The 5,238-nt window shown below is 43.9% G+C and overlaps 1 pseudogene; it reads left to right on the top strand.

The window, feature by feature from the left end:
• Window positions 1-5,009, top strand: part of LOC147022174 (uncharacterized) — a 19,472-nt pseudogene extending 14,463 nt beyond the window's left edge.
• Window positions 5,010-5,238: the final 229 nt, after the last annotated feature.

Genomic DNA, 5,238 nt, shown 5'->3' with positions numbered 1-5,238 from the left:
TGTCTAACAGTGTTGTACATTAAATCTAAATGAAATTATATACATTTGAATATATATTTCCTTTCTTTCGAATAAACACAAAATCAACACCGCATTCCTCAATAAATATATTCGACATTCTATGAATTTTTTTGCAGGTACAGACTATTTAATGATAGTGAGAAACGGTTTTAATTACCTTATATTTCTTGAAATATGAGACATACAGGAATGGTGTCAGCGTTGGAATGGGCCGTATCCTGAACGGAAAGCGAGTCGTCACAGTCGACATTTGTTTACATATTATTTAAGATTTATTTACAAAACATTCATGTTGAATGTTCAACTGAAGATAACAGGTTAGTTAAGATGTATTTTCTTTCTCATGGTATGACTACTGATAAGTTTTAATTAATGGTAAATAAGTTAATTAAGTAAGGTAATTAAGTTATATATTCCAGTCCAAATCGGATATATTTAAGAATGTGATACTGTTGTGGGGCCGGGTCTCGGTCGCGAGCACGACCGCGAGAGGGAGCAGTAGTCGGCTTCACCGAACACACCGGAATTTAGATCGTGACCCTCGGATAAGTCCGAAGGTACAGGTCCCTTACAGGATCATGAATCACCAATAATTCGACCGCGTGGAGTATGGTTAATTGCCAACTTCAAAATACCTAATTACCCACGTGGCAAAGCTTACTGGGGAAATCACACCCTCGGCAGGCCTCGAGCGGAACGAGCCATAACCGTGCTCGAACCGTGTGTAACCCGAGCGGATGGTTACCGAGGCCCGTCGGTCCAAATGTACAACTACGGCAACGGCTTTCCTAATCCCCAATACACACAGTGGCAAACCAATGGCAGAAATGACAAAGAACGAGCTGGCATATTCAACAAGAGGGGAATTTATTAACAATAATAATTGGGGAGGGGAACAAAGAGCTGAGTTATCACGAAAAAGAAATATAATGTACAATGAGCAAAAGAAAGCACTCAATCAATCCTACTTGAAGATGGGCCCACACATAGACACACACCCAAAGAAATGGACCCCGTCAGGTCTTTATTAAAGGCTTCCAGCTTGAGGAAAGGTGAGCTGGAGACCAGAGCCTGTGCTTGGACCTGTCCACCTCGTGTGGTCTTCGACGATCCGGCTCGGCGGGAATCGAACCCGCAACACGATGCCACTCCAAGCACCAGGTACTGCGCTCTCCAACCGGCCATGCACCAATCAACCTACACCAAGGAGAATATCAGAGTCGATGACGAGCCAGGACCAGACGAACCAGCCAGCACCATGACCCATGACCCCCAAGACGACCAACCTCCCCAGCCTGGTGTTCCTTTACATCTTTCTTGTCTGGGGTGAGAAAATCGCCATCTGAGGCGATCTCCACCCTCATTGGCCGGGGTGTCGTGGGAAAGTCGCCCTCTGAAGGAATGTCAACCCTCATTGGCCAGGATGTCATGGGAAAGTCGCCCTCTGAAGGAATGTCAACCCTCATTGGCCAGGATGTCATGGAAAAGTCGCCCTCTGAAGGAATGCCAACCCTCATTGGCTGGGGTGTCTTGGGAAAGTCGCCCTCTGTGGCCATCTCAACCCTCATTGGCCAGGGTGTCATGGGAAAGTCGCCCTCTGAAGGAATGTCAACCCTCATTGGCCGGGGTGTCGTGGGAAAGTCGCCCTCTGTGCGTGATTGGACAAGGGGCACGCCCCTGCCTTTCTGGGCGGAGTCCCAATCAGAGGCGATGGAAATCTCCGCCCACGTACATGGCTGGACACGCATGTGTAATAGCATGATGTGAGAAGTGAAGGAGTGATGGTTTCGGTTGGCTGGAGGCTCGATTTGTATTGCAAAAACCCTGACTACAAAAGTAATTTGCAGCACAGACATGTAATTCCCATTAGACACAGGTAGGGGGCCCTAACTATAAACACATGCTTATCGAAATAACTAAGCTTAGGGACTGCTGTCTGTGTGCACAAGGCTTCCAGATTCGTAACACCACAACATTGCAATAATTAACACCGAATGAAAATATGAAGTTTCAAGTCCTATTTCCTTCTATTTTCAGGTTCCTACTAGCTGTGCACAACATAGTCAACTGATGTCTGACCAGCAAGCAGCAGAAGGTGGCCAGGAGCGAGAAGACCCACCTCCCAAGCGTCGGAAAGATGATAGTCATGGAGGCTCGAAGTCCCGATTGGAGCCCGAATGCATTGTGCACATCCCTGGGTTAGAATATGGCCCTATGGTGCTATTATCCACAACCAAGGATTCCACAGCCCGACTAGCAAGGTTGAAGGAGATCCGAGACAAGAGACTGGCGCAACCATGTGGATCAGTCCAACGTATGACGAGTTCCTGTGACCTAATACCAGATTCCCTTCCTGAGTGTCACGGATATCACAGAGAATGCTATCAACGATTTACCATGAACCTCAGTCGCCTCTCCACTCCTTCAGATCCATCTACTCCATCATGCTCCAAGTTAAGTCAGAGGGATTCATCAGGGGACAAAGTACTGTTTTCATCTGATTGCATCTTCTGTAACTCAAAGGGGAGATGAAAGGTCAAGATTAAAGGGGCACACACCACTGAAGGCTTAAGCCAGTTTGAGTGTGACGGATGGCGAACAGTTCTCGAAGTAGCTGAAAACAAATGTGACGAGAAATTACTCACACGGATAAGAGGCCATGATTTGTTTGCTACAGAAGCGAAGTATCACAAATCCTGCCGGGTTATCGACACACATAATCCAGAGAAATGGAGGAGTACAAGCACAGAGGACAAGGAGAGACAAACAAACCTGGCACAAGCACACAGTCAGGTCTTTGCAGAAGTTCAGAAAGTCATAGAAAGAGGCTGGACCTGAGAGAACTTCTCACCTACCCATTCACTCCTGTACCTTACATTATTGGTACTGCTGATGGTTTCATGGAAAAACAGATAAATCAAAGTCCTTCACTTTCCTGACGAAAGACCAAGAGGATGCTGCCCAACCTCCGAATGACGAAATACTTGTCATTTTCGATGGCAATGCCTGTTTCTACTTCCTAAAGGAGATACCAGGTAACTTCAGTCAGATTTGCGAAAAAGTGTTCAACATCCTGCCGAAGTCAGGTGATGTGTTTAGCACAGATAGCTACGTACCCAACTCTGTGAAGGCGATGGAACGACTGAGGAGAGGATCCAGGGACAAACTGATTCTGAAGGGGGGAAACACTAAAAAAAAAACCTGCAGATTGGAAGTTCTTCTTGAGCAAGGATGAGAACAAGCAGCAGTTCATTGAACTCCTCACTCGACTCTGGAGCCAAGACGCATATGCCAGCAAGTTACACGGGAGGAAGGTAATTGTGACTTGTGGTGGATCAGCATATCTCCTGACATCTGAAGATGGTCTGTCAACATGTAACAGAGAACTGAACACACTAAAATCCACTCAAGAAGAAACTGATTCTCGAATCATTCTGTATTGCGAGTATGCCAGGAGTCAGAAGTACAGCCACATCAGGGTGAAGAGTCCAGATAGTGATACATTTGTCATCCTCATGCACTACGCTGCAACTATGACAGATGTGACGATCTTGTTTGACACAGGTACTGGGAACAAGAAGAGGCTTATTGACGTGACCGAAATTGCCCGTGGTTATTCTACACAGCATTCAACAGCAATAATGGCTCTTCATGTATTCAGTGGCTGCGACTCAACCAGCGCTTTCAAGGGTCGAGGCAAGGTGAAGCTACTGAAGATCCTTTCTCGGCTGCCCAAGTTTGCACCAGTTCAGTTGTACCATTGAATTTGTACTAGATTAGGAGACACGTGGGAAGTACCCGACGACCTGATGGATGACGTGGACGAGTTCACCTGTGCGTTATATGGAAGACCTCGTACTCGGAGCGTCGATGAGTTGCGGTTCATGAAAATGAATGAGCTGTATGCGAAAGATGATGACCGTCTCTCCCGTTCGAGCACAGTTGACATGGGCACTCTGCCCCCATGCAAGAAGAGCCTGGAGCAACACATCCGGAGAGTCAACTTCCAACTTGGCATCTGGAAAAGAGCCCATGTTGCGAATCTTGAGATCCCTGAGCCAAGTGATGGACATGGGTGGATTTTAGTTGAGGGGAAGCTGGAGCCTCTTTGGTACGAGGGAGGGGTCCTGCCACAGCAGTTGGCAGACATTGCTGAAGATTCAGCAAACATCAATGACTCGGACTCGGACATTCCAGACGAATCGGACTATCTCAATTGAAACGGCTCAGAGTCTGACAATAAGTAGGATTAGATGCAATTCACGTTAACGACAGGAACATTCATTTCTATTGGAGTATACTTCTGTTTTAAATTGTTTAGAATATATGTTGTATTTAAATACTTAGCATGTTTGAGATTTGGTTATGTTATTTAGTTCCGTGAATATTGTATTCAATATGATGCGGATATAATGCAAATATAAACACTATTTTATTCACTCTGAAACGTATGCTTTCTGCAGTCTGCATTGGCACTGTAAGTTGTAGATGTATGTTTGGAAATATGATGGATGAATATGGGAAGAAATATGAAGGATAATGAAATACCGCACATAAAATATTCTTGTATTATACGTTACTGACATGATCCGGATTATGGAGATATAGACTGGAAATGTTTATGTGCAATGAAATATCTTGTAGTTTGGTGATGCTGATGGTGGCCATCTTGGATTTTTTTGGTTGCTTTCAAACTATACTATTAAATAATATTTTGTGTGGTATTATAACTAATTCTCTGTAATCATGGTAATAGTTTGTCAAGTAATGTTCCATAAAAGTGACCACAAATGTGTATTTCGTCAAAATGTGGTTGATTGAAAACATTATTTGTCTGAATACCCATTTGATGCTTATTGTGTGATAACGTTGTATATTTTCATCATAGTTGCTTGATATTTTCGAAAAAAATAAGGTAATTAATACCGTTTCTCACTATCATTGAATAATCTGCACCTGCAATAAAATTCATATAATGTCAAATATATTCATTGAGGAAGACAGAGTGTTGATTTTGTGTTTATTCGAAAGATAGGGAATATATATTCAAATGTATATAATTTCATTTAGATTTAATGTACAACACTGTTAGACATATACAGATGATCAGAATGCAATTATTTTCAATTTGCCAAGCTTGCACACTAAAAACTCGGCTCGCCGTCACACGATCCCTATGAATTGCTGTGGCACTTAGGCCTAGGTCACATTTGCCAC

Source organism: Eptatretus burgeri, chromosome 8 (genome assembly GCF_056783735.1).
Source record: "Eptatretus burgeri isolate ZD-2024b chromosome 8, Ebu_testis_v1, whole genome shotgun sequence".
Classification (NCBI taxonomy): Eukaryota; Metazoa; Chordata; class Myxini; order Myxiniformes; family Myxinidae; genus Eptatretus; species Eptatretus burgeri.
This window is presented reverse-complemented; position numbering and strand designations above follow the sequence as displayed.